A 23,025-nucleotide genomic window follows, 5' to 3' on the forward strand; every position below is an offset into this window, starting at 1 on the left:
CATGGATTTGATGGAAATCAAATTAGCAAGATTTGATTTGATCAGTATTTTCCAGGGAAAGTTTATACTTCATTTAAATAATGCATATTCATCACAATTCGGGCATAAATGAAAGCATCGTATTCAGAACATACACAATATTTTAAGGCAGGGATTTAGACTTGCGAAGACTATTGCAACAACAGAAAACTAAGTGATGCTTTAGTTATTTTATTTCTCAAACTTAATGACACAAAGAGATCCATATGAAGTCATTGCGAGGTGAACCACATCAACTAGGTGACTGTGGATACTTATGGGATCTTTTTGCCAGGCTCATTAAAAAAAAGCAAACATGCAAAATCTGGAATGGCGAATATTAACACACCTTGGCACAAAACCTAGAGATCTGATAGCTGCACAGTGCCGGTCACCATCCATAAGTAAGGCCCAAGAGAGGTGACAAGGATGCAGTAAGGGTAACCACCAGGGTAACGAGGCAAGGGTGGCTACGTGAGGACATTCTTACAAGATTAGGACTGCCAGGCTTCCCCCAGCAGAGTTGAGCTCACCAAAGGCAAGGCTGGGCACCCATCTGGGTCATGGCTGCATCCTGGCACACAGCTGGCACTTACAACTATTTGGTCAATGAATGATTATGTAGAAGATGCACAATACTGTGAAACTTCATGAGGGGGTGAGCTTGTACACTGGTTCAGCAAATCCTAAAACAAGGGACCTAGGGTGCTAACCCTGAGGCTTAAAAATTAAAAATTATGGCAAAATAAAATGCTTCTTTATAAACTTAAACCTGCAACTATTAAGAGGTACCACAACCTAAAATTAGAAATAACCTTTTGGAAAGCTTAATGAATAATTTGAAAATGAGTGAAATTCAGATAAAAGCTTAGAAAAAATAGCTTCAAAAGACCTCTCTAACCTCAAGTTCAAATTCAAGCAAAATAACTTAACTATTCTCGGAGACAGCAGAATGGATGAGACAGACTAGTGAGAGCAAGTCAGATGTTTCTGCCCTGAAATTATTCCAAGCACTAAACAAGATTATATACTTGGGAGATTTTCTTCAGTAACAGATATAAAGTTACTTTTTAATAATCAGATACTGTAGTATTTAAAACATTTTCATAATATAAGTCAATGTTTTCAAATAATGTTAAATTACTACTGTCAAGTCAATATAAGAAATTTAAGATGCTGGGTTATATGGTCCATTCAGTCTTCACTTTCCTGTTCATGTTTGTAAGTCATAAAAGAAAAAGGAGTCTTCTTATTTTCTTCAATCCTCATTTTAAAAAACTTCAATTTAGGGGCACCTTGGGTGGCTCAGTCAGTTGAGCATCCCACTCTGGATTTCGGCTCAGGTCTTGATCTCAGAGTCGTGAGATCCAGCCCTATATCGGGCTCCGCGCTGAGTGTGGAGTCTGCTTGTCCCTCTCCCTCTCCTCTCTCTCTCTCTCTCAAATAAATAAATAAAACCTTTACAATAAAATAAAAAACTTCAATTGAAAATGAACTAAATATAACACAGGAAAGCCTTCATGTCCCCCTTATTTCTAACTACCTAACAAGATATAACAACTAGCTACACAAGTTACCCTTTTCAAGTGTACGATTTAATGGTTTTTAGCGTACCCAGAGTTGTGCAGCCATCACCACCATCAGCTTTAGAACGTTCTCAGCACCCCAGAGAGAAACTCTGTACCCATTAGTCACAGATCACTCCCCATTCCTGCTGCCCCTAAGTGACCACAAATCTGCTTTCTATCTCTATAGATCTGCCCATTCTGGACATTTTATATAAGGAATCATATACAGTTCACCCTTAAACAACACAGGCTTGAACTGCGTGGGTACACTTACACACAATTTTTTTTTATAATAGAGTACTGTAAATGTATTTTCTCTTATGACCCCCTCAATAACATTTTTCTCTAGCTCACTTTTATTGTAAGAATACAGTATGTAACATAGACAACATACAAAACATGTGCTTATCAAATGTTTACGCACTTACATGTGTATTTTCAACTGCGTGGGGGGCTGATGCCCCTAACCCCCATGTTGTTCAAGGCTCAACTGTAATACGCAGTCTTTGTTCAAGGGTCAACTGTAACAGATCTAAAGTCCTGAGTTTTTAGAGTTACACCAGAAACTGCTATTATTAAAAGTTGGATCAAGCACAAATCTGAGAAATCCAAGGGTCCAAGTAACATGGGTCAGTTCCAAGAGGCTCGCTTTAAAATGTCATAGGTGAACCTCTCTGTTGAATGGTTTCAATTGATCCCTGAAATGCACAGAAGCTGGAACAGTGTGATGTTGGAAAGCACAGATGTTAAAGCCAACTCCATTCAAATCCTGACTCTGCAACTCACTATTTGACCTTGGGCGGGTGATTCAACCTTCCCCCTATTCAGGCCTTCGGCTGCTACTATCTCTGCGTTGTTGCAGCACAGATGGGCAAAATGAATAAACTAATACATAGGACAGGCTCAGAACAGGGTTCTGGTATATACATTAACAAATTATTGGCATTTTTTTTCAATTATGAAAGGATACTTATTGAATGCTGACATCGTAACAAATTATTCTACAAATTAGTCCTGACCCTATAAATACTAGCTAGAAAGTTAACTAGCAGAGGGTAATGCCAGGACCAACGGTGACCTAGTTATAAAGTTTCTCTGTAAAAAGTACATGAAAATACCCTTTAGGTTATATTTTGCCCAGGACCCCTAAAGATCGAATTTTCATCCTTTTTATTAAAAAAAACATCGAATTTGGGCTACCCTAGCTTTAAAGTGAAATTGAAACTTAATTCCTGTATCTATTTATATCTATCTACACACACACACACAAAAGCTCTACAGGAATCTAACAAAAGGCAAGTATCTCTCATCTTCGATCCTGAAAAAAACTTTGGTCATGCTTTCAGCCCAATCCTCTCTCTATGACAGAGAAGATGACCAGAAGAGCCTAGAGGATGTGTGAAAAGGCCTGGTGCAAGTCAATGGCAGGGTCAGCTCTAGCTTAGGCCTCTGCACTAACACCGTAGTGTCCTTTCCCCCTAGGGAAAAGTGTTTCCAAGTGTCTCTATTTTGAAGAAACCAGGTTGGATGTGACTGGTGCCAATCCCAGCAGAAAAGGAGTTTTGGACTAATAAGTTGTTAAGAAAACTCGACTCATCTAGGCAAACAATCACTGGGGGCCCCAAACTCCTTCAAATAAAGCTACATAAAGGTGGCGTTATATAGTAAATCAAATGTGAAAGTCACAACAGGGCCTTAATTGGATCTCACTTTACATTCAAGACAACTAAACTCAAAGGTCTCATGGTGTCACTCTCTTTGCCCTTCCTATGCTGGCCTCCTCACCTCTTCCCTGTTCTGTCTCCCACCCTCCACCCTTCTTTCTCGGCATTCCTCTGTCCGTCTCTTCTCCCTAGCACTTACCACCCTTCGGATAATCTGCTGTTACTGGCTGCCTCTCCCCAGCAGAATACAAACCCCCAGCAGATGGGGATTCTGGGCTGTTGTGCCGACTGCTGCAGTTACAGCCGGCATCTGTGACAGTGCCTGGCACCCAGCAGGTACTTTGTAAGTATCGGTTAAATGAATAAATGGACCGGGCAATAAAAAGTTGACCAAAGAACTGAACCGTTGTTCACCCAATATTTCGTTTAAGCCAGAAAGTCCTGCAAGCGTACGAAAATGGCAGAACAATTCCTTGGCTAATCAAGATGCTCAAAGCAGGATGCTCTGGGCGGGGGAGTGGCAGCTTTGAAGCAATTTGCACCACAAAGAACTGGAGAGCTACTGGCCCCCACTATAGACTTTTCCCGGGAAACAGACCTTCCAAATTCAGGTACAGAAACCTCTGCCACCATACCGTGTTTCCAAACTAAGAAGCTGTTCCCCTCTCTGTTGTATATGAAAAACGGAATTCCACAAAACACCTGCAGCAGACAGAACCATAAACACTTTCAAACAAATGTGGGCCATTTTCACCCTTATATAAATCTAAGAACAGTAGAATTAGAGAAGAGTTTTGACTTCCACCTCATAGGGCCTTTGTAAGCAAAATCTAAACTCCAAGGGAAGCTCTAGTTCCCATGGCCACCTGACTGGAGATCAATGGCCCTCAATTAGTGGTCTATGCAAACTTTCCCTGTACAAACAGTGGTAAAAGGTATGCAGGCCTTCTGTTTGGATTTTACTCAGCGTGCTTTCTTACTCTCTGTTGACGTGTAAATGAAGTTTAAAGACAGTCTTTCTCCGGAGGCTCCCTTTCTACCCAGTCAGAAAACCCACTTCTAAAGCCTGCCAGTGAGCAAGAAGTTGTGCGTAAGTAAGCAGCCTCTAGGTCCAGAATTACAAATCTTTCTGAAGGTGCTCTCTTTACTTGGAAGACTGGGGGGAAAAAAGGCCAAATACTTAGGACAGTGCTACTCAATACCACTAGACCCAATGCTCCCTTCGTTAGAGAAAATTCCCAGAAAGCCCCCTTTGCTCTCCTGAAATGAAAATCATAGATATTATCAACCTAAACACAATTTCAAAAAATAATCAATATAGTGCCTAAATTCCAGTATAAAGGAGAAACAAAAGGACAGTGATTTATAATAAAATAATGCATTTTTCTTTTAAAAAATTATTTTTTTAAAGATTTATTTATTTGAGAGAGAGAAAGAGAGTGGGGGTGCATGTGAGCAGGGGGAATGGCAGAGAGAGGGATACAAGCAGACTTGGGGCTCGATCCCAGGACCTTGAGACCATGACGTGAGCCGAAACCAAGAGTCAGAAGCTCAACCAACTGAGCCACCCAAGCACCCCTAAAAATTTTTTTTAAATAATATATTTTTCAATACATCACACTAAAAACAAAACATCCCCCCATTTCCAATTTGGCCTTTAGGGGGAGTGTCACCCCCCAATGAGAAGTATTCGAGCGTTCCCTTAGGTACCTGGAGGGCCTGTACACACAGAATTTACTAAATTAACTTATTCTGATTTTTGCATTAAAGTTGCTTTGACTACAGACCACCCAGAAGGCAAGAAAATGAAAAGGATGCCTTGAGAAACCACTCTGCATAAAAGAGAAATGTTCATATCCCAGCCATTTTGAGACCAGGTACACTATCAATTCAAGTTCCGTATGTGCTCAACCCATAATGAAAACAAACGATGCTCTGTAAAACTAGGAGTTCATTTCATTTTTATACATCTTCCTTTGCACAGGGGTTGGCAAACTTTTTCTGTAAAGGGACAGATAGTAAATATTTTAGGCTTTGTGGGCCATATGGACTTTGTTACAGCTCCTAAACTCTGTGTTGTAGCATTGAAACAGCAAAAGGCAGAGTCACCTCACTGGCTCAGTCAGTAGAGCATGCGACTCTTGATCTCGAGGGCATGAGTTCAAGACCCACGTTGGGCGTTGAGCTTACCAAAAAAATAAATAAACAGTAAAAGGCAATACGGAAATGAAGGGGTGTGCCTGTATTCCAGTAAGATTTTATTTACAAAGACAGGCTGTCACTCTCTGCCTTAAACTATTAAATGATTTCCAAATGAACTTTCTTTGCCCAAAGTAACAATCGTGTCCTTTTAAACTAAAATATAAGCTATTAGCCATCCCCCAATTTGTAGCTTATACCTCATAAAAATGCACTATGACCAGCTGCAAAACTGTGTGATATGGTTGAAAAAAGAAAGGGATTTTGTATTCAGACCAGTTTGTGTTTCAAATCCCAACATTGTCACTTGATTAGTAATAACAGTTATGTACCACTGGACAAACTACAGTTCCTGGTCTGTGAAATGGGCATGATACTATAACACAGAGGCACTCAAATACCAACTCTCCTCCTTCTACAAGGGATGTTTGATGAACTCTGAGTCATTCCTCAAACTGGTACTAATACACTTGGCTGGATTTTCCATAAAATATATGATGTCTAACACTGCTTAACCATTCTGCATACACACTTTCTAAGATAATCCACCTGATCTTGGCAAGGCTCTGAATAGCCTTAAAGTAGTTTATCCTTAAAGCATGCCAACTTCCATTAAAAAAAAAGAAAAACAGAACACTCAACTCCTAGCCCAGGGAAACTTTCCACAGGATCCCTAACATGAGGACCTCACCTCATTACCTTCTGTTTTGGCTCAAAGATCTAGAAATATGCTAGAGGTTTCTCAGAGTAAATCTGTGTTTATCCCACAACAGTACCCACCTGTCAAGGCGAGTGGCTTATTGTTCAAATACACACATGCCACACATAGGCATCACAGCTTCTCAATTTGTCTCAGCCACATCAAATCTCAGGGCTAAAGGGGCTTCATTTTGATGATTCTTCTTGGGAAATTATAAAATGTTAAACAGTATTTCACTTAGAAACTCACTTTTTCTATCAGTTTGATATTTACTATTCATTTTTTTAAGATTTTATTTATTTGAGACAGAGAGAGAGGGAGCAATAGAGCATGAGCAGGGAAAGGGGCAGAGGGGCAGGAAGAAGGACAAGCTGACTCTGCACCGAGCCTGAAACAGGGCTCACCATGGGGCCCGATCTCACGATACTGAGATCATGACCTGAGCTGAAACCAAGAGTCAGACACTTAACCATTTAACTGACTGAGCCACCCAGGCGCCCCCTACTATTCATTTTAAAGATCACAACACACTTACTTCTACTTCATTAAATGTTGCAAAGACCCCTGACTAAAAGCAATACAATTCAGATGGAGTGTAGAATGTTTTTTGAATCATTTTTTCCAGTGGTTAGTGATGGATTTGAACTGATCCACTCACCCTATTACTTGGTTTCCCTCATGACAAATGGCACATCATCAAGACAGCTGATTGGCTTCCACAGCCTGAGTGGTGGCCATGGAACCAAGGTAACTTTTGAAATGCTTCCTGAATTGAAATCGGTATGCTAAAGAAACTCTTAGAAAAGTCAACTACCGTCAAGTTAACTTTTTTAATGTACAAAGGCTACCTAGTAATATCACATACATTTAAACAAATGATTAAATCCACCAATGGATTTTGTAACTGTCAAATACCTGCCAGTAAACAAAGTTTTAAAATAGGAACAAGATCAAGTTCCCCATCCACCTGCCAATTTCAAAACTCATGAACCCAGCTAATGTGCTCCATGATAAAACTGCAGTTTACTGAACTATTTTTCCCTGTGAGAAACTACTGCAAAAGGTCCATTTTAAATTTGTAAGTGAAAAGTACTTTCTTAAGCAAAAGTTAAGATAGTAGTTGTTGAAGGAAAGAGTAAACATATGGAAACAGTCGCAACTATAGTCGTTATGAAGGTGCCAGTCCAGAACATCTCCTTACTCTCCAAGGACCTTCTCAGACTGGCGTTCCTGACAAAGATTCCTCCAACTGGAATCAGTGGTGAAGGGGGAGGAATGGAAAGGAACTGAAGAACAGATGTACAGTTTCTAGAAAAATAGGGAGAAAATGAAAGGCCGGAGATGATACCCTTCCACTCAGACCAGTTCCTCCAGGCACTTTTACTGGAGGAGGAGCAGGAGCTTTATTGGCACTGGGTCCTTATTTACTTGCTTCAAGATATAGGAAGCTTTACCTGACTTCCCCATGGGCACGCATGTGCATGGATGCGCGCACGCGCACACACATGCACCTTGCTTCTCCGTACATTGTACAGATTTCTAATATTTCACTTCTCATGCTGTACTGTCCTCATCCACTGACACTTTGTGCTGTTCGATCTGTGCTTCCTAAGGACAAGGGCTTTTTCACCTTGTGGCACCAGCGTGCAGCAACCTGGGTGCTCAGTCTATGAATCAATGAATACAGGATCACCCTCACAAACTTTCATGACTTTGGAGACGTTGGTCTTCAGCTATTAAAGGTACCCCAACCTCCCTCCCTAGGGCTGATTTTTGTATTTATAACTCCTTTCCATATCTGTGTCATTTTTCATAAATGTAAATATCCCTAAATAATGTTCCTTTTGTGTGGTTTTGGCCTTTTACACATAAATGGAATCATTCCACATTCCTCTGCCTGTTGCTTCGCTCACAAGGCACGGCTGGGAGAGCCATGTATATAGGCGTGCAGAGCTGTGTTCCAAACATTTTCACTGCTGCATAGAAGTCTGTTGTTCCACACCATGTCTTCCGAACTGGTTCCAGGTATCGTATTACAAACTGTTCTGCTACAAACATCTTATAAATGTCTCCCACTTCTGGCACAGTTGCAGGAGAACTGCAATGGTATTTTTGTGTCAGATTTCCCAGCACCTTTGTCTGATCTGCTGTAAATATATTTTTTAATTATATGGAGAAGATGGACAATGGATGAAAATACAGGCAAACCAACCACTTGAGATGAAATCTCAGGGTTATCAACACTCTAATTCGAGCAGCAAGGGGGGAAAAGGCAAAATAATGGATGGCAGTCTCTGAGTTTCCTGGGGCTACTCGAACAAAGCACCACAAACCAGAAAGCTTACAAGAGAAATTTCTTCTCTCAAGTTCTGGTGGCTATGAGCCTGAAATCAAGGTATCTGCAAGGCTAGGCTCCTCTGAAGGCACTAGGGGAGGGCCCTTCCTTGCTTCTTCCTAGCTCCTGGTGGTGACCAGCAGTCCTTGGCATTCCTTGGCTTATAGCTGCATCACTCTGATCTCTGTCACATAGAGTTGTCCCCATATGTCTGTGTCTTCACATGGTCTTCTCTCTTATAAGGACATCAGTCATATCGGATTAAGGGTCCACCCGACTCCAGTATGATCTCAACTAGTTGTATCTACAACGACCCTATTTCAAAGTAAGGTCCCATTATGAAATCCTCGGGGCTAGGCCTAGCAACATATCTTTTGGGGGATGCAATCCAACAGATAACAGGCAAGAGATTAGCTACAGAAATTGACAATCTATAAAACGGTCACGTCAACATATGGTTACATTCAGAACAATTTAGTCTGTCAATCCATCTATAAGGATTCACTAAATACCTATTAAATTAACCAGCACTAAAATATTAATATAGCTTCTGAGAAGAAATAATGAAATGACACCAGACCAACTATTTCTGAGACACTCCTTGCTCGGCATATGTAATTATTTCCAAAGAGGTCCAAAATTAGTTAAGAAATATATACTGGGCAACTACTCTGGACCACAGTAGGAAGTTCTAAAAAGTAACTGAGATAGATCTTCAAGGAGCTAGCAATTAAGTTGGGGAGATGAATAAATATAAGTGAAATAGCAATAAAGACAACGACTAAGTAGAAATTAAACAGTAATAAAGCCAATCACACAGGTGATACTACACAGTTAAAAGGCAAAACAGAACATCGGCTCGTGGATAATGATCATGGCTTCCATTTACTGACCCCCTACTATGTGCCAGGCATTGTTCTAAGCACAGATGAACACATTCGATCCCCCCAACAACCTTTTAAGGCAACTACTATTACTATCTTCATATCAAAATACACAACCCCAGGGAACAGGAAGGTTAAAGAACATGTCTACCAAGAACTGTCCAAGTGAGAATTCAAACCCAGTCAGTCTGACCCTCTTGCCCACTAACAGGTATTTGTGGCTCTGGTTCTCTAGTACATGATCAAATGAGACATGACGAATGTCTTATGCTTACACAGCTGAATACAAAAGGTTTTTTTGGAATTCCATCTCTATGTGATAAAATCGGCTGGTCACAAACAGGAACTCTAGCCTCCATTTTACAGACAAGTTAACAAATAGTGCCTCTTCTCCCCACGTCCATGTCTGGGAGGCACTGAACCAGTACATTCCTTCTTGTTTGCCCACTGCGATCTTACTTTGTGTCATGTAAGAGTGTTTCAAAGTATATCAAAAAGATGGAAAACCTTCATTATTAGTGGACAAAAATCAAATAAAGACCCCATGAGGTACAACTGTGATGTAAGGACACCTTTGTTAAAACGCCTAGCAGAGCATACGTAGCTGGAGCTCTTCAAAGCAGTCTCTTTTGTTTGTATGCGCTAATTCCAGTAACACTGCTACCATTCAGAGTATTTTTTAAAAGATTTTATTTATTTGGGAGAACATGTGCAAAAGAGCGTGAGTGGGGGGAGGGGCAGAGGAAGAGGGAGAAGCAGGCTCCCGGCTGAACAGCGAGCCCGACTCGGGACTCGACATAGGACTCGATCCCAGGATCCTGAGATCATAACCTGAGCCAAAGCAGATGATTGACCAAATGAGCCACCTAGACGCCCCATTACTATTCCAAGTATTCTTCCAGTTCTTCTCTTGAAACTGCCTTTAGAGTTTAGAGCTACATAAGACATCATCTCATGAATTTACCATATCTCAGTTTTTCAGTGAAAAATAATGCTTCCCACAGCATGGGTGCCCACTCCATTTAACAGATGAGCCTCAAAATTATTTTGGCCTCAAACCAAATGCCCAGTCCTCACTCAAAGATTTAATACCACTGAGGATATTTTTTAAAAGGTGCCTGAAGGCAATTCCAAAGAGTTCCAGAAATGGGCTGGATAGTTTTGGAGTTTCCTGTCCCTTCTCTACATGGGCCAGAAGGAAAAAGCAGCAAGTGAAATTTTTGAATGTGGCCAACTGTTGCAAATGCTGAGCATGATACATCTTTATTAGTCCTAATTTACAAGAGCAGGCTGACCTTGAGGGTTAGCAGAGATCAGCAGGAGGACTAGCTAGCCTGCCCAACAGGCAATTTGCCATAATAGTTAAGAGAAGTGTCCAAAGGAGTCTCCAAAGATGGGCTTCATTAGACACCTTGTAGATTCAGAAACAGAATGACATGCAGTGATCCAGAGTAGGGCAGTCAGGCATAAATACAGTGGTCAACTACCCAAGCTATACAGGAAGGTGAAGGACCGAACACATTAACACACACACTGCTAAAAGTTGGCACTATTAGCAGGGAGAAGGTTTTCATAGATGTGAGAAAATAATCTAAGGAAAAAGGCAGAAATAAAAAAGTCAAGGAGATGAAGAGGAACCAAATCGAGTGTCAGAAGGATAGCAAAGAGAAGATGAAGAAATGCCAGTACTGTAACAATGACATATATGTATCTGACAGAGAATTTCCATGGCTTTTGAAGGAGCAATATATGCTGCTCCACAGAAGAATTTTAAAAAATTCCTATGCTCCAGATGGCAATTCTGTTGTCAACACCAGGAGGAAAAGCTGGACAGTGGTGGTTGGTAATGGACAGTAATGTGGTGAGTAGTTGACAAGGCTATTCATGACGTATACTATCTTCCTTGTAACTGAGACATGGCTTCTACAAACATAATTCAACATCTAATCATGATAAAAAAAAAAAAAACCTCAGCAAGCTAGGAATAGTCAAGAGTACCTATGAAAAACCTATAGCTAACATCATACTTAATGATGAAAGATGGAATGCTTTCCCATTAAGTGTGGGAACAAGGCAAGGGTGGTTATTCTTAGTGCTTTCATTCCATGGCTCTTAGAGATCCTAGCAAGCTTAATAAGGTAAGGAATAAAAGCCATAACATACTGGGAAGAAGTAAAATCATATCTGCAGACAACATGATCACGTATGCAAAAAATCCCAAGAATACTGTATAAGAACTACCAGAACTGGTAAGTAAATTTAAGAAGGTTGCAGAATATGCAGGTCAACATAAAAATAAATGATATTTGCATTGCTAGCAATGAAAAAATGGACATGATAGTGTAAAAAATCATCTACATAATATAAAAAATGAAATCTTTATTGGGGCGCCTGGGTGGCTCAGTCGTCAAGTGTCTGCCTTCGGCTCAGGGTGTGATCCCAGCATTCTGGGATCAAGCCCCACATCAGGCTCCTCTGATGGGAGCCTACTTCCTCCTCTCCCACTCCCCCTGCTTGTGTTCCCTCTCTAGCTGGCTGTCTCACTCTCTGTCAAATAAATAAAATCTTTAAAAAAAGATGAAATCTTTAGGGATACATTTAACAAAATGTGTACTAGAACCATGCATGGACAACTATAAAACACTGCTGAGAGAAACTGAAGACCTAAATACATGGAAATATATATCCCGCTCAAGGATCAGAAGACTCAATATTGGTATGATGTCAATATTGATCTGGAGATTCGATGCCATCCCTATCAAATCCCAATGGGCTTTGTTGCAGAAATTGACAAGACGATCCCAAAATTTATATGGAAGGGCAAAGGAACAAGAATAGCCAAAACAACCTTGAAGGGGAAAAAAAAAAAGCTGGAGTACTTCCACTATCCAATTTCCAGACTTAACTAAAAATGCCTCAATAGTCAAGACAGTGCGATACTGGCAGAACTAGTTAGTCTGCCCAACAGGCAGCTTGCCATAATAGTTAGAAAAGTGTCCAAAGGAATTGCCAAAGATTAGCTTCAGGATTAGACCCATCTTTTGGAGGTCCTAGCAACAGTCAATTGATTTCCAACAAAGGTACCAAGGTAATTCAGTGGGAAAGGATAGTCTTCCACCAATGATGCTGGAACAATTTGATTACCATACAGAAAAATATGTGAATATTGACCCTTACTTCACACAATATACAAAATCAAGTTGAAATGAAGTATAGAAGTATTAGTTTTGGGGCACCCGGGTGGCTCAGTCGGTTAAGCATCTGACTCTCAATTTTTGTTCAGGTCATAATCTCAGAGTTGAGAGACTGAGCCCCATGTCAGACTCCACACAGCGTGCAGTTTACGTGGGATTCTCTCCCTCCATCTCCTTCTGCACCTCCCCCCCGCACTGTTTGCATGTGCTTGCTCTCTGTCTCTCAAATAAATAAATTTTTTTAAAAAAATATTAGTTTTATATTGCTGCATAACAAGCTTAGTAGTTGTAAACAACACACATTAATTATCATGCAGTTTCCATGGGTCAGGGGTCAGGAGTTAGCACAGCTTAGCTGGATCCACTCCTCAAGGTCTCACAAGGCTGTAAACTCAAGTGAAGGGGATTTTACAGGGTCTGAACCTGGGGTGGGGGGGACATAAGAGATCTAAACGTAAGTGCTAAAACTACAAAAGTCCTAGAGGGAGACACAGGGGAAAATCTTTGTGAACTTAGGTTAGGCAAAGATTTCTTAGAACACAAAAAGCATATACCTTAAGAGGAAAAAAATGATAAACCTGACTTCATCAAAATTAAAAACCTTGCTCCTTCAAAGGCACAATTAAGAAAATGAAAGGGTAAGCTGTAGCTTGGGAGAAAGTACTCGCCAATCATAGATCTCATAAAGGTCTTATAATCAAAATATACAAAGAACTCATAATTTAATAAGACAGGCAGTCCAATAAGAAACAGGCAAAAGATTTGAGCAGATGCTTCACCAAAGAAGATATACAAACGGCCAATAAGCCCAAGAAGACATACTCACTGCCCATCACTAGTCATTAGGAACATGCAGATTAAAGTCACAGTGAGCTACCATTACACACCCACTAGAATGGCTACAATTTCACCAGACAGACAATAACAAGAGTTGCTGAGGATATGGGCCCAAGCAGAACTCTCATACTTTATTTTGCCAGTGGGAATGCAAATTGGTACAAGTACTTTGGAAAACAGTTTGACCGTTTCTTGTGAAGTTAAACATACACTAAGCATACTGCCCAGTGATGCCGCGCCTAAGTATTTACACAAATGAAAACACAAGTTCACACAAAGACCAGTAAGCAAATATTCATAGCAGCTTTATTCACCATGGCCAAAAACTCAGTCAACTCAAATGTTCATGAACTAGTGAATAAACAAATCACTATGGAACACTACTCAACAACAGAAGGTCACCAACTGTGGATCTGTGAGACGACATGGATGAATTTGAAAAGCATCATGCTAAGTGAAAGAAGCCAGCCACAAAACACTATAAAACCTACCCTCAACACATCTCAAAGAACTACTGGTATTCAGACCACAGTCTCTAACCATAATGCAGTGAAGTTAGAAATCAGTTCTAAAAATACCTAGAAAATGTATTTGTAAATTTAAAAATATACTTCTAAACCCACAGGTGAATGAAATAATCACAATAGAAATGAGACTATACTGAGACTAAATAATAATAATTCTAATGTTTTGAAAGATCCAAACCACAAAATAAATCCAAAGAGAGAAGAAAATGAAGAGTGATTTCCAGGATATATTTTAAGTGGAAAAAAAAAAGAGGCTCAATAGTGTATGTAATATTCTTTTTTGGTGTAAGGGGGGAAATGCAAATGTGTGTGTGTGTGTGTGTGTGCGTGCGCATGCACACACGCACAGAAGAAACAGAAGACAGCTTGCTTTGGCAGCACATATACTAAAATTGGAACGATACAGAGAAGATTAGCATGGCCCCTGCGCAAGGATGACACATGGATTTGTGAAGCAGTCCATATTAAAAAGGAAGAAGAAGGAGAAACTAAAACCTAATAATGTTGATTACCTGGGACGGGGATGGGGGGGGCGGGCATAGAATGCCTAGTAAGAGGCAGGGATGCAAGTAAGGCTTTTCGAAATACACCCTGATGTAAATTTGACTTTAAAATTATATAAAGCTTTTACTCATTAAAAATTAATCAAAAAGAAACTGGAGAATATAATTATGTTCATTCATTTCCACATACTGACAAGCATCATACTGCGTAAACACAACTGACAAACCTCTGGTAAGACTAAGGAAAAAAGAAAGGCACAAACAATACGAAGATTTAAAAATGAAAAGACAGGGGCACCTGGGTGGCACAGTCAGTTAAGCGTCCGACTCTTGGTTTCGGCTTGGGTCCTGACTTTGGGGTGGCGGGATTGAGCCCTGTGTCTGGCTCACCAGAGTCCACTTGGGGAACTCTCTCCCTCTGCCCCTCCCGCTCCTTCTCCCCTTCTCTCCTTCTCTCTCCCCACCCCCCGAAATAAATAAATCTTAAAAAAATAAAAAGAATGAAAAGACAGTCGTAACCTCAGAAATGGCAGATATTAACTGGTAGTTGAAAATCTTCCCACACCAAATACACCAGGCCCAGGTGGCTCTAGGGGCAAGTCCCACCAAACATTCAAGAATTGAGGTAATTCCAATCGTATAGGAACTTTCAGAGACCAGAAAAAGGGAATACTCTCACTCACTTTACAAGGCTAGCAAACCGATACTAGGCGAAGACAGCACAGGAAAGCCAAATCTCACTCTCAAATACAGATGTAAAAACCCTGAAGAAAATACTACCAATCAAGTCCAGCGGTAAGAAACACGCTGGTTTCATGCCAGCAGGCAAACCTGGTTAATGCTACAACGTCATATTAGAAAATCCCTTACAATACGCCATCAGCTTAACAGGTTCCAAGAGGGGAAAAAAACCATTCAACATCCACTCAGACCAAAACAAATATGCACTAGAAGTGTGCCTACACAAAACCTAAAGTAAACCTAGTACTTCGTGGTGTAATACGGAAAACATGCTGCTTTCTCAATTACAGCTCCGGGGCCCCACCCCAAACCCCCAATCAGAAACTCCAGGCTTGCCACCAGGGAACCTGTCATTTGGGAAACGCCCCCAGGTGATCCTGAGGCGGCTGGCTACCCAAAGTCAAGGTGCCAGCAACAGAGCCACGCAGGTGCAGCATCGGCATCACCTGGGAGCTCGCTGTAACTGAAGCCAGACCCACTGAGTCAGAATCTGCATTTGGACCCAAAGCGCGCGTGGTTCTCAGCGCACCCAGGCTGGAGACACGCTCCTATAAGCAGCTGCTCTGGAGCTGAGCGGCAGGCGGAGCACCGCACAAAATGCACATGTTTGATCTCCCCCAGGATTAAGTACATCTGAACGTCAGTGGGTGGGGCCTGGGCAGCAGGTCTTTAAAGCTCCCAGGTGATTCTAAAGAGCAGCCAGCGTGTCAAACCACTGAGCTGCAGTTTTCCTGCACATGGAAACTTCTATTTAGGGGCTCCGCACGCTCTTGGGTGAGCCAGAGAAGAAGGGCGCGATCCTTGAGTTCTTTGAAGATATCCCCAAGAAAAAAGCCTGCATTTCACACATATGCCACTGGGGAATTCTTCATACTGCTTACCAAACTAGAACGGAGGAAAGAACGGTCTTCAATAAAGTGGGGATGTTGTGAGGATTCAAATGGAATGTACATAATTACAACGGGCAAAGGGTTTGCCACAGGTTACACAGATCGTTAATGCAAGTTATTACTGAGGCGACCCCGGCTCTAGCTGCTCTTCAGGCACTGACAGCAAATCTGATGACATCATCAGCAAGTCAAGGCCAGGGTGTATCTCTCAAAGCTGCACTGTCCAACACAGGGGCCGCTAGTCCACGTAGCCCCTGAACACCTGAAATACAGCTGGTCCAACTTGAGGGACGCTGTAAATGTGAAGTACGTGCCAGATGTTGACAACTTCATACAAAAAAGGGGAGGGGATACCTCTCACTAATAATTATACTGATTGAATGTTGAAATGATAATATTTTGAATATACTAGGTTAAATATATTATAAAAATTGGCTTCATCTGTTTCTTTTTTAACCCGGCTACTAGGAACATGGATTATACATGTGGCTCGAATTATCTTTCTAATGGACCACAAGGTCTCAAAGGATCCTGGGGAAGCCAGGATGTGAACTACTATTTAACCAGTCTTTTCAAACCTTAATTTACATACAGATCACCTAGGGGTGTCATTAAAATGCAGAGTCTTGGCTGGGTAGATCTGAGGGGCCTCAAATTCTGCATTTCTCCTAAGCTCCCAGGAGTTGAGGAAGAACAGGAGCATCAGGACAATTAGCAACAAGGAAAAACTGTTCTGTGGCGTAGAAGTGATGGGGACCTCTGGAGAAATGATCATCTCATGTCAGAGTTGATAACAGCAAAGAAAGGAAACGGCCAGCGGGGTCGCACTCAGCCTCAACTTTAAAAACTCAGTTTGTTCTGCCTCACGTCAAGAACTTCAAAGAGGTGAGGGCCAGCTCCAATTGCCCTCCATCTAGGGACTCCCCTTCTTTCTCAGATGTGGAACCATCAGGGTGGGCAAGGAACACTTCAGAACCAGAAAGCTCAAAACGGAACGTCCACTGAGGTTTCGCATATCCTGCCCGCCACGTGACTAGCACCGAGGGCAGTGTCCTCCTCGGGTCTCCCTGAAACCAAGTGCGGATCTTCCTTCTCACTGTGACCCACCAGTACTACTGACAAGCCATGGCTGGGGGGTCACTGGCCAGCAGGTACATTTCTCCTTTTAGCAAAACAGCTCGAGTCAATTTCAGGACTGCTGAAACAAACCCTGACAGCACAGTCCCTGTTCTCCTGAGTCCCCACATAAGTCATCTCAGGGCTGTAAAGGAATCTAAGGGTCAGACGAGGGCATTTCCAGCGCCACCATCTGATGCCATGAATAGCCTTTATGATCACCTCTGCCTCAAGAGCTCCCTTGAAGGGGAAAGCATGGCGCCGTAACATAGCAGCCTGCTCCATTTTAAGAGGCTCTGGGAAACAATGCTTCCTTCTCACGGAAACCCCAAGGACATGATAGCAACATATAACAATTGTCACAAGCTAAAGAGAGGACATCACTGTGTTGTCAAGGTCTGTAGGCAAGGGAATAAGAACAGAATGAGTTACAAACAAGTTACTTTTATTTTTACTTTCAATTATTACCCTTCAACTTCCCTTACCCCTTCCCACCCCCAAACATACCAACAAGCAAAGCAAAAATGAACCTATTCTAAAACTGCTCATGACAATAGTCCAAAAATCCAGAGGTTGGGAATGCAACATGTGAGACATCTCCCATCACTGGACTCAAAGAACTTTCTTACTCATTTGCTAATTGACCACAACAAGGAAGACTGAGCACGAGCTCCATTTCATCTTGCAGTCTGGGGATATGGTCTCTGTACATACAACCGAATTTGATGAAATGGACACACCAAACAACTCTGAACTATCCCCTCCTTGTCTAGTTCAAGTCAAAGAGCATTTACTAAATGTCTACTGTGTGTGGAGGGCCATGTTAGGTTTCACCTGCCCAGGAAAAAACGTCTCCAACCTCAGCCCCCTTCTGCACAAGCTTGGAAGATGAAACAAGTAATACTGAAATATGCAGGTATTCCATATCAAGACAAAGAGAGGAGGCGCAGCAGTACTGGATAAACACGAGTACGCAACATTTCCAAGAGCTACTTATGGAGTCATTTCAAGATACTGAGAAACAACTTCAAATAACAAGAAAAGAGCACTCTGCCTCGGCTGTGTTGGAGCACGAAAGGCAGCATAGACCTGGAGAGCGATCAGGCCCTGCATTTCTCCCAATCCGAAGCCCCTAAGTGAGAGCGCCTCAAGCTGCACTGAGGAGCTAACGTAAGGTGTTGATTTGAAAAAGGAAAGATTTTCATTCTGAAACACTTCAGAAAAAGGCAGGCAATATTCCCTGGTGCAGAGATTGTCTTGCTATTGCCCTGTGACTGTTGGTCATACAGCACTACCATTTTAGGAATCAATAAAATCGAAGCTCGTAAGTACCAATGGCTTGAGGTCCATTTAAGAGAGGCAATCAAACACTTGCATACTTCGATGGTGGCAGAAGAGGGAAAGCAAGGCAGAGAGGCTGCACCTACAGTTATGGGGGAGGGCGACCAAGAACAGGAAGGACCCTGCTCTCTTACACCAGTTCACCAAATATCGACAGCCTATATAATACATGAATGCAATAATAATAATGCTGCACAGCCTACAAAAGGGTACTGATGTACATTTGATTCTCTGGAAAGCTCTGGGAGCTTGGTGGGGCTCACTGCTCTGTCTTAGAAATGGAAGAGGCAGCAGCAGTGAGGTAAAACGACTTATCCAATGTCACAGAGTTAAGAAGGGGCAGAAATAGGACTTGAACCTGGCTTCCGGAATCCAAACTCAGGAATCTTTTGGCCACCTCACACAGACAAAGGGCTCCTTTACCATTCCTTGTTCCTCAGATAGAAACAGAAAGAAAGCGCTGGTGCATGATGCCAGTGTTCTAAAGAGGTGTTCGCTGCATTCTTAAAAAGAAAAGGACGAGATTGTCTAGATGCTCAAGTGGAAAAACACATTGTAAACATTTAACATGAAAAACTGTCCTCCAACTACAGGATGGCAACTGGATCTCACTTGACTAACTCCGACTGGGTCTCCTGGTACCCTCCTGCTTTCAAAGCAAAGGAACTGGAAGGGCTTTTTTGCTCTAGTCATGTTTGTAGAAAAAACAAAATATGGCCTCAAATAATTTCTGAGTCCAAATAGTAAAGGGAACTTAACCCTGCAGGAACTGTGGACACTGCTGCCAATGTCACCTGAAACTAAAACAGCTTGAGTCAGCCATGAAATGCAGAGAAATGGCTAGAAAAAAATCACGCTTACTAGATGTCCAAAAGTGTATTAGGACATGTCTAGAATCATTTCTTTTTCTTTAAAAGCAAACAAAGGGGTCCCCCGGGTGACTCAGTTGGCGAAGCGTCAGACTCTTGATTTTAGCTCAGGTCACGATTTCAGGGTCCTGGGATCAGCCCCTTGTCAGGCTCCATGCTCAGCAGGGAGTCTGCCCAGGATTCCCTCTCTCCCTCTGCCCCTCCCCTCATTTGCACGCTCGCGTGGCTCTCTCTCAAATAATCTTTAAAAGCAAACAAGGGAGTTCCATGTAGTTCGAGTCAGTAACAGCTAACTTTTCTTGAGTGCCTACTATGTGCAAGATACTATTCCAAGCACTTGACATAGATTATCATTCAGTCTGGCCAACAACCCTTTGAGGTGGGTACTATTCGTATTATTATTTTCATTTTACAGGTAAGGATACTGAGGCACAGGGGTAAGTAACTCACCCGAAGTCACACAGGTAATATTAGAGCCAGGATTCAAGTCCAGAGTCAATACCTTACAGGCAAATGGCAGCCCCTGTCCCTCCCCCATCTGCCAAAAAAGAATAATGAACTGAGAAACTAGAAAATAAAGAAAGCAGAACTTCAAAGAGGTCAGATGCAGGGAAGGGAAATTACTAAAGAATAATGAAAGCAACCTCTTATTCTTCTATAAAATTAAAAAAACTTTAGAAATAACAAGAAACTCTGGCCTTTGAAATCCTTTGGCGACCAGTTCAAAATGTCGCCTACTAAGCCTTGAAGAGCCTCTGCTTTTCTCTTGATTTTGGAGCCCTCAATAAGAGCAAGAACCACATGTTCTTTCAGTGGTTTTTAAAGTAACTACATTTTGTTAATCCTCCTTTCATTTTGGAACAAAGAATATTTGAGTTTTTTTTAGTAACTTTAGTCATTTTTCAGAACCTGTAAAAATGAAAAAAATTTGCTTTGAGGCCATTGAACATACAGAATATGAGAGAACCGAAAAGGTACTAAACAGATGAACTTGTATAGTAAGCCATCATGCATACGATTTTACTAGCACTTTAGTTTTTAAGAAGTTGAATGCTTCTTTAAGCTACAGCTAACATCAAAATGAACTCGTTTCTTTACAAACCACACAACCCAAAGATTGATGATGGTTTCAGATGGTAGGTTCTCAGTACAAACCAGAGTCCAGGAAGAGAAATCCCTGTGTAAGGTAGCCTGAGGCAGGCAGACACTGGCATGAAATCAACAAGGAATACTGACCTCAGCAGAGCCTTCTGTAGCTAGAGCAAGGGAACTACTGAGACAGGGAGCGGCTGGAAGACCACCTCCCTAGGTGTTTGAAAGCACTTACTGTTTGCATGTAAGAGAAAAAAATGCAAGTAATAATGAGGCTGGGATGAATTTATGATCCAAGAGGCAATCGCCAGAGAAATGACAGCTCCATAGAATCTCTTTGATTTAGACAGATTTACTTTTGGATTTTGTTATTTGCTTTAATGGAGCAGCAGCTGACACTCTAAAACTAACAATTCAATGTTAATTCCCAAGTCACTCTCAAACATGCCAGCCTGTTTTACTGACATCATAGAATTTCAGAGCTCTATTTTTCTACATAGTACTCATCTCCACTAGAAAATATATCATTGCTTATTTTTTTGTCTGCTTCCCCACACATAAGTTCTGTAAGGCAGGGACTTAGTCTGTGATGCTGTCTGCTGTCTTCTCGGTGCTTGGGACATCGCACACACCCTATTCTGGGTTTAATGGGTAAAAGAAGCCACTGACAACTTGATAAATATAATTCAGAACTTTAAGGTAAGGAGACCCAATTGTTTAACAGCGCTTAATAACTAGAATCTAAAAGCCCCAGTGGATCTTCTCTACTTTCACTGGTTTGAATCTACTCCGTGGTGTAGAATCTCTCAAGGATAGATTTGGTTTTGTGAAACAACAAAAAGTCATTGAGTCAAATATGGGAAGTAATAAGTGATCATGCCCAAATTATTTGTTGGATGAAAGCAAAATGTGTCTAAAAATTAACACGCCTAATTGTCTTATTTGGCTGGTAAACTGGTTTTGAAGGAAATTCAAAATGGTTTGAACTATAGCAAAATCACTGGCTCAATCTCAAGGCTTTATGGTGGATACTTTACAAGGAACAAAACTAAGCTGTGATAAAAAAAAAAAAAAAAGTACCCGAGTTAGACAGAGGCCAAGATACTCCCCGAGAGACCAGAGTTGTGATGATTAGCTTTGCCATTAGGTTGCCCCAAGTCCTGGGTCATATTATTATAATATTATACAGTGTTACACTCTCTGGGCCTCAGTTTCCCCATCCTGGAAACGACCTACTATGAACTTCAAGGTCCCAGTCAATTCTAATATGCCATTATTTCATCGTGAATGTCTTTATGTCTATTTAAAAACCAGTCATAATTCATTCCACCTTATACTTAGTATGTGTCTATAAAGCCCATAATATAATCTTTGCAGCAGATTCATCTCATATTTGCTTAGGCAAAAACTAAAATTAGTTTTCACTTCCTGAGCGCAGCAAAAGACAGTTAAGGGAGGCAACCCGGCAAAGGGCGCTTGCTCGTGCCTGTGCACACTTCCGACTGCGTATCAGGGAACTAACCGTTCCCTCTCAGATCTCCTCTCAACTGTTGCAAAAGCAGATAAACCTCCCGTGCGTGACACCGAAACTCTGTTAGAGAGACCCCATGGGGCTTCCTGGCCAGAGCCAGGCTGCGGCCGCTCCGCAGGACCCACAGGGGATGCGGTGGGCACCCACCCCAAGTGGAGGGCCAAGACGAGGACCAGCCGCGGCGCGTCGCCGGGGAGGCAGGACGGCTGCCCAGCCTGCCCGCCGCCCCAGGACTGGGAAGCAAAGTCCGGGAAGCGGCCGCGACGCCCCCAGAGTTGCCCCCTCGGCCCCGATCCCCGTCCCGACCTTCGCCCGTAGCCGGCCCGGGACCTTGGGCGGGGAGAACATGAGGAAGCCGGAGGCACCTGCCTGCGGCTCCCCGGCCTCACTCAGCCCTGGCCGGCAGGGACAGCGAGGCGCTCGGGCGAACCCCCCCCCCCCACTACACCCGCGGGTGCTGCGAGGACCCGCCAGACCCGTCGGCCCGGGGAGTCCCAACTTCCTCCTCCCGGCCCCCCCACCACAGATCCCCACAGCGCCCGGCTCAGAGCCAGGCCAGCGGCGAGCTCTCACCCACCTCGGGCTCCCGGCGCCACCGCCGTTGCCAGGCTGCTCGGCTCCCGGGCCCCGCTCCGCCCCCTGCAGGGCCCGCCCCCTGCGGGCTCCCCGCCTCTGGCCACCGCCTGCCGCCCTCCTCCGCGCGCCGATTGGCGAGAGTGCGTCACGTGACATGGGTGAGGCGGGCGGAAGGCGCCGGGAAAGCCTCGGCTGCCGCCCCGAGGGGCGGGGTTCCTCACCCGGGAGGCTGCTGGGAAGCCCTCTTTGAAAGGTCCGGCGCGTGGAGGCATCTGGAAGTTGTAGTTCTAAATTACGATGCCAGTGGGCAGGGCCCAGATGCTAGGAGCCGCCCCTGTGAGGGAAGTTGGAGTAGGAGCCGGACAGAGGCCGCTGGGAAGCGTAGTCCCAGGACTCCTCGGTGTCCCACTGTTTTTCTCCAATAAAGGGGAAATCCAGAG

General features: G+C 42.8%; 1 protein-coding gene and 1 non-coding gene across 4 annotated transcripts in view; one reads left to right on the forward strand and one right to left on the reverse strand.

Moving 5' to 3' along the window:
* MTM1 (myotubularin 1) overlaps positions 1-22,643 on the reverse strand; it is a 94,722-nt gene extending 72,079 nt beyond the window's left edge. For all 3 annotated transcript variants that reach the window (XM_087859905.1, XM_045805103.2, XM_045805102.2), the window contains exon 1: positions 22,587-22,643. The gene's annotated coding sequence lies outside the window, so the exon portion shown is untranslated. The remainder of the gene's footprint in view (positions 1-22,586) is intronic.
* On the forward strand, positions 14,293-14,395 carry LOC123797316 (U6 spliceosomal RNA). Its single transcript, XR_006780925.1, has one exon. It is a non-coding gene; the product is annotated as a U6 spliceosomal RNA (small nuclear RNA).
* Positions 22,644-23,025: the final 382 nt, after the last annotated feature.

The sequence above is a fragment of the Ursus americanus genome, chromosome X (assembly GCF_024610735.1).
Source record: "Ursus americanus isolate L20-20 chromosome X, mUrsAme1.1.p, whole genome shotgun sequence".
NCBI classification, from domain to species: domain Eukaryota; kingdom Metazoa; phylum Chordata; class Mammalia; order Carnivora; family Ursidae; genus Ursus; species Ursus americanus.